At 41.8% G+C, this 13,186-nt stretch overlaps 1 protein-coding gene across 1 annotated transcript in view; it reads left to right on the plus strand.

Moving 5' to 3' along the window:
- Positions 1-13,186, plus strand: part of TRIM45 (tripartite motif containing 45) — a 640,498-nt gene that overhangs the window by 54,466 nt on the left and 572,846 nt on the right. The gene's annotated exons all lie outside the window — the stretch shown is intronic.

Here is a 13,186-nt window from a genome sequence, read left to right on the forward strand (position 1 = left end):
CAGATGCCTGGTGTCAAAGCCATGGCCTCAAGCTCAATGCCAAAAAGTGCATTGTCATTCCTTTTCATAAAAACTCAGTACCCATGAACTACCACATAGGTGGTAGTCTACTTAACACTGAAAGTGTGATAAGAGACCTTGGGACACAGGTGGACAGTAGTCTCTCCTTTGATAATCACATCGCCACAGTAGTCAGGAAATCCTTCTATGTGGCACACCTCATCACAAAAGGTTTCTCATCCAGGAAAAAAGAGGTCATTGTTCCCCTCTTCTACTCGTCACTCATTTGACCCATTATAGAGTACAATGCCGCTTTTGGTATGTACCTCACAAGACATCTACAACAACTGGAAAGGCCACAGAAATACCTCACAAAGAGGATTACCGGCCTCAAAGAGATGCCATATGCAGACCGTCTCAAAAAACTGCAGCTTTACTCCGTTGCATATTGCCTACTCAGAGGCGATCTCTGCCTAACACACAAAGCTATGTCAAACCCAGAGCTTTTAGACATGCTCCACTTTAAAGAAATCCCAATCCCTACGAGTTACACGCTCTAGGGACCTAAACCTAGTCACCACAATAAACAGAACATGCTGGAGGGATAGATTCCTGTCCCAGAGACTTCCCATACTCTGGAACAAACTACCTATCTATATCAAACAAAGCTCCTCATTAGCACTGTTGAAGAAAAATCTTGATTATTGGATGGGAGATAGGAAATTCACCCCAGGGATCACTTCTGTGTCTCTGCTCGACAGTGGCACAGGAAGATAATTTTCTTGGGTGGCGAAAGCCAGGGTACCTTTGGCTAGGCTTATATAGGCCCTAGGGCCAATAGCCTAGTACCTACCTATGAACCTATAAGGCCAGTAAGGGGGGAGAGATGTGCGAGTGTCAGATGTCATACCCATCAGAATATGGATTCTGATCCAGTATCTGCTGTTCTGTCAGCTCGCTATCTTTGTAAGGGAAAACTGTGAAACATGTCCCTGTCGCTGGACCTTTGCCCCCCCTTATGTATGGTTTTGTCCAGATCCCTTATTCTATGGGGTAGTGAGGTATGGTAGGTCTATAGCAGGTTGCTTAACATACAGCTGCATATGTTGCAGCAGCCTTGGACACCTAGGGTGGAGTGTGAACACTTTGGAGAACAGCAGGCTGTACGTGTTAAGTGAGTCAGCAGTGTCAGCTCTGCTGTTAACAGCAGAGCCAGGGTGAGGTTACTCTTCCACTGGAGTCATGTGCTTAAGGTCTGTCTGTTATGTAACAGTGCCAGTCCTAGAGTAGTTGGCAACATATAGTTAAGCTACACAAATATGTGCAGTGTGTCCCTACCTACAAGCCTTTGACTTGCAAACATAGGTAGCAGTTAATTCAGTAGCAGCAACCTGTGTGGGTTAAAATTGCACAACTTAATCATTATTTGCTGTATTAACAAGAATGTAATTAAAGTGCAAAACACTGGATTCGAACCCAGGACTGTGGTTGGCAAAATGTACTGCCTGCAAGGCATTTAACAGATTGAGCTACTGAGTCAGTGCTGCAGCAGGTGTATTTGCAAGATATATGTGCATGCATACAGTCTGACACACATCTGCATCCATCATTATGAGCATGGTTTTCAAAGGCAGTTGTTAGGCAGCAGGATCCCAGTTGTAGACATATGTAGTTTGCCATTGGTGCCTTAGCAGGTGTGTTTAAAGATGTTACTGATGAAAGGGGACATTACCTGCTATCATACCTGACAACCTGTTAGATTATGAACTCTGGACAAAGTGATACACATACAAGTGGGACAAAGGCCCAAAACTAGGGACAATCTTTACATATTGCTGTTACACACGTAGAATGGTGATAGAATAACAGGATTTGCATTAGCATGTGTTTTCTGACAGTTATGAAGTGTGGCACTCTGATGTCTGTGGTGATTTTCTAACCTCATGACTTGCCACTACTTTGCCAACAACAAACGTTTTCATGACAAGCAGGTCAAAAACCAGTGGACATTCTGCAACAGTCTGCACAGTTGATAGGTATACCTGCTATCCCAGGCTCGCATACATCCCATTATTTATTTGGCTGTGTACTGGTGTAGCGTTTACATCACAGGCCCATGTACATTCCCATTATATTACTTATTATTTTCCATTATATGTACTTGCAGTCTGTCAGTGCTATCAGTATATGTTGCTGGAAACACCTGATTTAATCCAGAGCTGAGTGGTCTAGTAGGTTAATGCACTGTGCTTTAGTTGACGTGGACCCGGGTTCAAGACGTGGCAGGGGTGATTATTTTGCAGATGTGCAGATTAAAATAAAAAAAAATAAAAAAAAGGGACTATAGGAAAGTGGTGAAATGGGGGAAAGCAGGGGGAAAAACATACTGAAAGGCAGGTAGGGATTTGCAGGACAGGTATAGGAAAGGAACATAACTTTCCATTTCTTGTACAGCAACAGCTGTGAATTTTTACAGACTTTGTACATGAACCCTCAAACCCCAGAGCAAGGGATGAGAACAACAGAAATGTGTTGTCAAGCCAATTGGACCTAATTCTGTGTGTCCAGTGGACATGTGTGCGAAATGGAGAGCTATGTATGGGGCAATCTTTTTTTGTGGGACAGGTGCCCCTCCCCTTTTTTTTAAGGAGAGAGTGGAATGTTGGAGAAGGCATGTAGGTACGTGTGAGGAGGTAAGTTGGGTAGGAGAGGCTGCATTTGCAGACAGATAAAAGAGCATACAGGGGCAGTGTATGACACACGAGAGGGGAGTAAACAACTTGAATGGGGAGGGTGTTGTGGAATCAGAGGCGCATGTGCCTCCAGGCGGCAGCAGCGTGACTGAGATCCCCATCCATGGACAGTCAGCACTGCTCCTTCACTGCCCCGAAGGTGGCTGTGCTGGAGGCTGGGTGCCAGGGCCCTCAGGCCCCACCAGGTTGTTCAGTCTGCCCTCATTCCAGCACAGGCGTTGTTGATAACTGCGATGCACGCTCCTACGCACCACGGTCGGTAGTTCCTGGGTGGCAATGCGTACCATGGTCGGTAATTGTTCCTGGGTGACAATTCGCCATCCACCCCCACTCCCAGGGGTAGACAAGTCCCGTAACCTGAGGCGGTTCCATCCGAAGGTGGTGCAGGGGGCACCACCATCTTGGGTCCCAGACGAGCTGGTACCCGGTGCCACGGCTGGCTGAGTTAAGGGAGTCAGATACGCAGTAACCAGCTGACCCAGACGTGATGTGGGTATGGAGGTAGGGCATTAAACATAGGTGAGTTGTGAACAAAACCATTGTTAGTGATAACAGCATCCCAGAACATTTGAAATAATCCTATTACAGTTATGTGCATATTATGTGAAACCGAACAGTAAATAACAGAACAGTCATTATATTAACAGCATTCCAGTGACAGTTACAGCATAAGGCCAACAGAATAGGTGATTCAACAAGATTTGTTAATATGCTACCATAGTCATACATAACAGTAATAGAACACATGCCCAAAATAAAGTTTATGGAACAACATGTGTTAAACCATAACCAGTATGTAACAATAATAAATATATGAAAATAAGGGGGAGAGAAATACAGTCCCATTAATACCATCATGTCTGGCAACAGTAATGCTAGCTACTCTACAGGTCTGCCTTCACATTATGTGTAAATGTGTCCTATAACTGCTGTAGCACGTGTATACCTTTCAAGCTATCCGCATGGGGCACTATGGGCCAAGCAGTAACGCCTGCAGATACACAACTACAAAGAACATGTGCACATCAAGTGGACTTGTATAGCCTCCAAAGAGTACAGTGGGCTAATGTACTGCTAATTTGATATTGACATATAATCATGTCGATGATACATCTGTGACAGAGAGATGCACAACAGTAATTACATTCCGTGACAGCGTGACACTTGCGAGACATGCATATGTATAGTACAGAGAGTAGACCACTGACATGCCTTGCTTGGCAGGCATGGGTACTGCAACTAATTGCACTGACTGCAGGAGACATATGTATCACATGTAGTAATTGACTGCATCAGCATTTGCAGAACACTCCAGGAATACAGCCATACCTTGATTACACATTTTGTTTTTTATTTTATCATATCTTGTTATTGAACCTGTGTCCTTTTATTGGGTGGGAAAATAGCACATTTGTGATCAAAGATTTTAACAGTCTGTGGCTCTGGGCAAACATTTCTGTACACATACTATAAGCTATCTCACCATTTTACCCATGTCTGTGTGGAGAGAATGATGGCTGTTATTACGCATTTTATTTCTTTTATTTTATCATTTTTGTTATTGAACCTGTGTCCTTCATTGAGTGGGTAAATAGCACATCGTGATCAGTGCTGTTAACAGTCTATGACATCTGAGCAAACATTTATTTACACATACTGTGAGTTACTTCACCATTTTACCTGTCTTCCGTGGAGAGAATATCTGTTATTGCACATTTTTATTTGTTTTGTTTTATCATACGTTGTTATTATTGGACCTGTGTCCTTTATTGTTGGGTAAGTAGCACATTCGTGATCAATGATTTTAACAGTCTTTGACATCTGAACATTTTGTTTACACATTCTATGAGCTATCTCACCACTTTACCTGTGTCCCTGTGGAGAGAATGATCTCTGTTATTACACATATTTTACTTTTTTTATCATTTTTGTTATTATTGAACCTGTGTCCTTCATTGGATGGGTAAGTGGCACATTCATGATCAATGATACTAACAGTCTATGACATCTGAACAAACAATTATTTCCACATACTGTATGCTACCTCACCCATTTACCAGTAGTCCCTGTGAGGAGACTATTTGTCATCATAACATATCGGATTCAGTAATAGTTATTAGTACATGGCACTGGATTCGTACCCTGGTCTGCATGTAGCAAAATGTATTTTGTATGCAGCATTTAACAAAATGACTGCTGATATCTGACTGATTTGTCCTAGAGTTCACCTGGAAACAAAAATATGACCTGGTACTACTATTACTACTATAATGTTCTAATACAGTGCAGTGACAGTTGGACACAACTCCATGGAATGCAATCATGGCAGAGAAGCTAGGTAACCTATACATTACTACATAAAATGCAGGTGTACACAATATATTGCTACTCGGTTGAAATATCAGCTCTCAGTCCACAAGTATTGCACAACAGTTTATTACAGATACCCTCATACATTTACTGGTTATAGTTCCCAGTTTTTATTGACCAACGGTTAATGCAATGCAGGTGTTGCAGTACAGCTGTAATTCCACAATTATCGTGATAGAAACTTTATTTTATTTACTTTATCAAGGTTAATGCTTTACTCTTTCCTGCTTATTGCAGTACATTTGGCAGTAGTCACTTATTGCAGTCCAGGTCTATAACTACTTTCATTGCAGTACAATCAAAACTGTATATACCCAATGGCAGTTAATGATTTACATTTTCTTCCTTATATGACTATAGATTGCAAGATACATCTGTACTCGCCACACTCACAGCGCAGTCTGTCCAGGTGTCCTGCATGAGCCTTAAATTTGCGAGCTCTCACATCTACAGCTGTTGGGAGAGAAACACACCGTTATGCATACCACTTTAGCAGACATTCAAGATTAAATATTGGTGAAACACAGGTAAGCATACTTACACACATGTGGCGCATTGCCTGCCCAAAACGCTTGGAGCCAGGCATCCAGCTGAGCCCCGTTCTGCCTTTTCAGGTCATCATAGTGATGATGAAGCTCACCTGTGCGGGGGATACCAGTTGCACTGGTGAGGTCCCTTACCAGCCAGTCCCCAGGCCTCTGTTTTGCATTCAGAGCCCTGGTAACTACCCTGCATGAGCCAGTCTTCATGTTTTTTCACTAGGAGTCCAACCATGACCCTGGATTTCTCAGTGCCCCACCGCTGCACTCGAAAATGCGAACCCTCTCCAGCACCTGCCATAGTATCCTCACAGTTTGAACTCCAACGGATTTTGCAGTATTCCCACCTATTGCACTTAATATAGCCTGTTTTATCGCCCTGTAACGCCATTGGGCAATTTTAAAAAATGAGGTGCACTGCTTAGCACCACACAAATTGGCTGAGCAGTGCTTTAAACTGGCAGTGATTAGCAGTACGTAAACCAGCTAAGCAGAGCTGAGTGGCACCACCAAGCAGTGCTAAAACGGATCTTGTTTAAGCAGTGCTTGGCATATCTTAGTAGGGCTTAGCTGAGTGCAGCACATCTGGATTTAAAAACAATTGGCATAATTTGTATTTGCAAAATAAATCCTTAATAACCCGTCTGTGTATTCAAACCCTGCACCTACTGCACATAAGGCTGTCACTCTATTTAGCTACATGAATGTGTAGAATGCTGCTATACTTTCAGATATACCTGTCAGCTACATTTAAGCACTGCTGAGCCCCACGCTGTGCTGCCCACACGTGCTCAGCTATGATTAAACATGACTTTTGCACTCATAATTAAATATATCTGGCTTCTATTTTTAGATGTCTGCCACTTGTCAGTTGCCGCTCTCTGCTCAAACTTAAAAAAAATGTATTACTTTCACTACATGATTTACTGCACTTTGACAGTGTAGGGGGTGTGTTACTCCTCTGCGGACACAGTAACGCACTCCCTACACTGATTCAATAGCCATGTTCCATGGCTCTCCCTCAGCAGCATGCCATCATTAATATGCATGGTGCGCTGCTGAGACAGATCCGTGTACACAGACACGGTAACAGTTCGTGTAGGCCCTACACTATGCCTACATAGATTTTATTAAATCTAGGGGACTGTTTAAATCAAAAGCAGAAAAACGTCAGCATTGCCTGTAAGTGTTGGAGGAGCATTAACCATTTTCTTCATCCTGGTTGTAGCTCTCCCTCTTCATCTTTTTGCTCACCTTAAGGATACCAAGTCTGTAAACCACTTTTAGCTGGCACTTTCATCATTCTTTGAAAATGTGTAAATTATACAGTCTGTAGTATTCTTTTTCATTTCAAATCTGCCGGATTTTTCTCTTCAAACTTCTGTAACAAATTGAAACTCATATATATAGCAAGCAATGAACTGGCATCAGAATTCTTGAAAATCTCATCAAATTCAGTTGCGTACCCATCTCCATGCTCATTAATATTCTGTTAAGGAAGATTATGTTCCTCCTTCTAGAAGTGTCCAAGATCCTCCATCTGTGAGACACTGGTTTTGCAGGCCTGAATAGGTTCTTATGATTGTCATTTGAATTAGTTGAGTTATAGTTGCCTTTACATTTCCTAATTGTAAAATTGAGGTACTTAACAGTTTTTAAATAATTTTTATCATGATGAAATGGACATCATTTAGCGATGACCAGGAGTTTTTTTTTTTCTTGTTATTGGGTTTGTTGATATGGTAGTTTATTTCTAAACTTGCCAGTGTTCTTGTGCCAGATTGGTGTGGATGTCTTAAGTATTCAGGAGGGAGTAAAGGCTGAGCACTATGAAGCAGCCTTGGTTATAAGATTTTTTTTGGAAGCTGTACAGTTTGTGATATATTAGTAAGATCTGTGAATGTAGAAGAGTTAGTAGGGGCCACCATGCAGATTTTCACAGAGAAGTTCACAGTGAAATGGTCTGGGTTGGGGGGGGGGGTGAAAAGCAGGGTGGTGCATTTGTGGAGGGGGGGTGTTTGTGCCTGACAACGTCAAGATTCCTTACCCCTCTGGTAGTTAGGGGACAAATGTGGTAAAGTGCATTGCCATTTACAAAGTTCAAAAATCTGTGAGCGCACTTGTTAGTAGATATGTGCCACTTTCTGTAGCTAGTTGAAGTCGCCCGTAAGGAAGACGTTTGGTTTGTTAGCTTTTCTAACTGGTTTATAGCACAGTACAGGAATTTTACACAGCCTGCAGAATACTAGATATAGGAATGTTAACTGCTGAGTGCCCTAGTGGATTTTTAGTATGAAGAAATTGTCCGGCCATTAACTGATGGTGGTAGTGGTGGATTCTGATTGTTGAAAATTTCCGGTATAAATCCTGTGAAGCTAATGCTGGTGCAGTGTGATTGTAATATTGAAATAAAACCTAGTATGACTCTGTAAAGAGATTGTGTACAGCATTTAGTGGCTGCAAGTTGTACAGTTAACTTGTATGAGTTCAGGAGGTCATATCAGGCTATTTACCAAGTCTGAAGAGCAATGTAATGCAGTGGGTTAAGAATGTTTGCTACTAACATGTTTCATTGGAGGCTGACAAGTAGCTGCTTACCTAAATGTCCACTGAGACTGTACATACTTCTGCTACAGATGTGGAGGGGAACAGTGGTTTATGTTGGAAGGGCCTAAGAGGATTACCCAGTTACTTGTCAAGGAAGAGGTGCCTGGCATCATCACTGAATCTAGGCAGGGGTCTGGAACTTCTAGATTTGCTAAAGCTGATGTTCCTTTAAAAAAGAAGCAGAAGACCAGACTTGTGGCCAGGGATCCTCACAAAAAAATTCAAGATTTTACTCTGGGGATTTTCTATACCCTTATGGCTTTAAAGCCCTCTCAGGGATTATCTTTTCCTACATCTGTTCCCTGGTCCTCTAGCCCTTCAAAGCAGCCTTGGGAGTCTTCCACAGGGGAATCGGGGGATAGTTTATCCTTTACAGATACTGGTTTGTATGATGGAACATTTTAAGTGGAATTGTTCCCAACTGACGTTGAAAAAAGATATTATGAACCGTTACAAATAGATTCTCCCAGACTTCTTGCAATTCCTCCAGTACTGGATGTCTTGGACACTTTCTGTCCTTTGACTTCTCAAGCCTCTGATTCCCACCCTTCTGCCTCAAAAAAAGCCTGAAAGGTTCTATATAGTCCTTGAAGCTCAAACAATTTGTGTACAAGAGCCCTTCTTGTGAACAAGTTTTCATTTCTATGGCTACTGGTAAACCATTTAAATAGCTGTCCTCCTCTGAGCTTTTACCTTCTAATAAGGACATTTGTGCAGTGGACAAGTATGGGGGAAAAGTGTACACTTCTACTACCTTCACTTTTCAAGCTATTAACTACCAAGTCCATATGACCAGGTATGTACAAGCTCTTCTAGATAAACTTGGGGGCATTCTGACTACTAAGCCTGATTCTGAGGCAAAGACTTCTGTTTCTGTTCTGATTACTGTTTCTTGGGTGGATCTTCATTCTGGTAAATGCAGCTTATGACCCTGCTAATGCTGCTTCTAGGGCTGCTGTTGCTTTAGGTTCTATGATAAGAAGATATTCCTGGCTGCACGTCAAGACTGTCTGACATCTAGGCTAAATTGCTTGATTCTCCTTTGGACAATGAGAATCTGTTTGGCATTGCAGCTGCTGAACTTTAAAGCCCTACAAGATAAGGGTACAGTTATACAGGATCAGAAACAAATGCTTCTTTCTCCTATTCTTAAGTATGAGAGGAATTATCATTCTGTGTCTTCCTTTCTGTGTAGACAGCCCAGAAAGTCCTCTCCTAGCAAGTGAGCCTCCAAGAGAGCTTTTCCTGACAGACCTTCAGAGGGTTTTAAGGGTCAAAAATTTTCCTTCCCTACAAATCTGCTTGTGATTGACATTCAGCTTGCTCTACTCCTTGGCCAGATTCCACTGTCCCTTGGGTTGACTTTCTTTTCTGGTTTGGTAGCTGACTCCCACAGAGTCTTGGATTCTTTCCTTTATCCAAGGAGGTCATTTTATAATTTGGAAGTCCTTTTTCCCTTCTCGGGCCTTCCAGAGCCACCTCCTTGCCAATTTCCTGATTTTTCCTTGGTCCTTAAGGATCTTTTGATACATGGAACTGTCCAACTTGTTCATCTTATCTCAACAAGACACATGCTTTTATTTCAGGATGTTTCTGGTTCCTAAGAAGGAGGGATCTTGGAGGCCCATTCTAGATCTTCCCTTTCTTAACTTTAATTCCTTCAGGAGACTGTCTCTACAGATGCTGTTTCCTCTTTTGCTTCCTCGAGCCTTTTTAGTGTCCCTAGATTTGGAGGATTCTTACATCCACATTCCTATTCACCCTCTCTTCAGGATTTTTTTACATTTCTGATTTTTCCTCTAATTATCAGTTGTCATTTTTGCCTTTTGGCCTTTCTATGGTCCCAGTGAGTCTTTACCAAATGTCTCACCCCAGTGCTTCTGCAGACTTCAGAGTATTCAAATTTTCTCTTATTTGGATGATCTTTTGATTCATACCTCTTCTCAGCAGCTCCTGCTTTGAGCTCTTCACTTCACTGTTGAGTTAATACTAAATATCAAAGTCTGTGTTAACTCCTCCCAGGATCAAGTCTGTCTGGGTTTCAGGATTTAGACCATACCTGTGCTGTCTTTCCTTTGAAGATTTTATTCTTGATAGTTTACTTTCAGTCTTTTCTTCCTGTTCTAATATTTCCTGCCAGGGAATTTCTGTGAGCTCTAGGGTAAATGCCATCCACTATTCCCATGGTTCCCTTTGGCCAAGCTCCATATGAGAAAGATTCAATGGTATCTCAAGGCTGTTTGACTTCAGCATTGCCATCCTCTTGATTTTCCTGTGCCTTTTACCTTGCTTTAAGCTTAAGCACCACTGGTGGATTCATCTGATATCCATGAATGCAGGCCTGTCTTTTCAGGTTCCTCTCCCCACATGGCTGCTTCTGACAGAGGTTGGGAACCCTCTTCCAGTAACCTCAAGGACCAGGGCCTCTTGTCCCCTCAACTACAGAATATATCAGCATCAAGGAGATAAGAGGCCTGATTCAGTCCCTTTGGATTCCAGGTCCCCTTCACATCTTCACAGGCAGTACTATGGCTATGTGGTACATTGACAAGCAAAGGAGCCCAAAGTCTTTGCAGGCTGGCCCTTCAGGCTTCGGCTTTGCTGTCTGCCATCATTTGTTTCTTCAGGCAGTTTACATCCCATCAAAACAGACAATTTCCCCAGTTTTGTTAAAGATAGCCATCTCCTCTAGCTTGGAAAATGGATGCCATGCCTTTTTCCTGGAAGGGGGTGTTTCTGTATGCCTATCCCCTTCTTTCTGTGCTGCCAAACGTCCTGCACAAGATCATGTGGGACAGGCCCAAAATCTTGCTGGCGATACTCTTGGCCCAGACACCACTGGTTCCCCCTTTTATTTCATCTTGCTGGGGCAGTCATCACAAGTAACTCACAGGATGGGACTCTTGGCACAGAAGGGATCTCTCATTCACCTTCTACCTAATGTATTCTGCAGTTGACACTGAGTGATAGTGTTTCATTCCTTTTAAACACCAGTTTTCTGAGGACGTGCTTCAGGTTTTGCAGGAGGCTTGAAAGCCCTCTGCTAAAAAATCCTGTGTGGCTGAATGGAAGAGATTTTCTGTTTGGTGACTCAGGTGTGACCCGAACCCTTTTTCTGTGGTTGTTCCTACATTTTTTTTCCTGTTTGTATGGGTTTTTCACTTCTGGTCTGGCATATCCATTTGTTAAAGCTAATTTGTCAGCCATGTTTGCCTTTATCATCCCCATGCTTCTTGTTTTGAAGTAAGGCAGTTTTTGAAAGGTGCCCTTCATATTAGGGCCCCTGAAAAAAGCATATTCCTCCTCCTTGGGACCTTTAATTGTATTCTTGAAAAATTGTTTAGCTTGCAGTTTGCTCTTCCTTGATGTACTGAACTTGAAAAAAATGATGTTAGTGGCTCATAACTTCTGCCAGTAGTATCTCTAAACTTCAGGCACTCATGGCAATCCCACTTTGTTTGGTTTTTCACAAAGATGGGATCTTTCTTCGTATGAAGAAGTCCAAGGTAGTTAATGGTTATCCTTCCCCTCCAGAGAAGCCTTGTGAGAGGATTCTTCACACTTTGGATTTACACAGTCAGTTCCAGTATTACCTAGATTAGACTAAAGATATTGGGAAATCTTTGCAGATTTTTGCATCTTTTCATCCCAGGAAATAAGGTTTGACTGTTTCTTAAATCATCTCCTGTATCTTCAACACCATTTATTTTTGTTGTTTTCATGGCAAGCAGCTTCCTTTGTTTATGCTCATTCTACCCAAGGTAGTTACCTCTCTGATGCTTTTTTCTCCAAGCATCTGGATACTAGATCCATTTTAGAAGCTGCTGCCTGATCTTCTCTGCACACATTTAATAAACATTACAAGTTGGATGTGATTCCTAGGGCCAGGGTGGATTTTGCCAAGGCCATCCTTCATGAGTTTTTGGAAGGCTCCTGTGTGACTTCCTACTCCCATCCTGTCTAGCAGTATTTTTTAAATCTGCAAGAGAACAAAAGCTACAACAGTTTTGAGGAAGGAAATAGTACAGTTGTGTTAGAACTTCCATCACAGTAGATGCCCTACTTCTCACTGTTGCAGTATTCTGTTCCTCCCTTTTTCCCCCTTTGTTTGTCTTGTTGTTGCCCTTCAGGCCAAGTGAGTCCTCCTTACATTCCTTCTACTTCTCCTTCCCTTCCTGGATGTACATGCTTTTTTGTTTTTCTTCCTGTGTTGCTCTAGATATTCTGGGGCATTTCAGTTCTGAGAATTAGGTGCTTCTGCGTCACCTATGTAACTTACCTCTTGGATGCAAGATATACAGCTTGTAACTTACCTCTTGGATGCAAGATATACAGCTGACGTTGTGGCACCTGGAAGGAGTAAAAGCTGTGGTATGTTGGCCAGATGTTCTAACATTCTTGGCAGGATAATCCTAGATGTAAAGAACACTGCAACAGTGAAAGGTAAGGCATTTACTTTTTAAGTTCTTACACAACTGTACTTTCTCATTTCACCTTACTCCAGAATGCAGATAGGAAAAAAGTCCTCTGTTAATGTTTTTTTGTGACTAAAACTAGAATGCAGATAGAAAAAAAGTCCTCTGTTAATGTTTTTTGTGACTAAAACTATGTAGTGTTTTAAAGTAATATGTTAAAGAAGAGTACTGTAACTGTTAATCATGCACATGTTTGTTTTTATTATGTATAGACTTTCCTTCAAACTAGGATCCTTTGTGCATATAAAAAAATATGTATATAATTTTGTGAGTAGGTAATTGCTCATGTTCATAAAGATTCCCTCCTAGTGAGATGATTTACAGATATCAGCCATCTTTTCACTATGGGCACGTAAAACATTTTGAGATCATTGTTTACCCATGTATAAATGCAATGAAGATGAAGTCCTCTTCTTTAGAATATTTCAAGAAAATGTGCATG

This window comes from Protopterus annectens, chromosome 5.part1 (genome assembly GCF_019279795.1).
Source record: "Protopterus annectens isolate FY-2018-M chromosome 5.part1, PAN1.0, whole genome shotgun sequence".
NCBI classification, from domain to species: Eukaryota; Metazoa; Chordata; order Ceratodontiformes; family Protopteridae; genus Protopterus; species Protopterus annectens.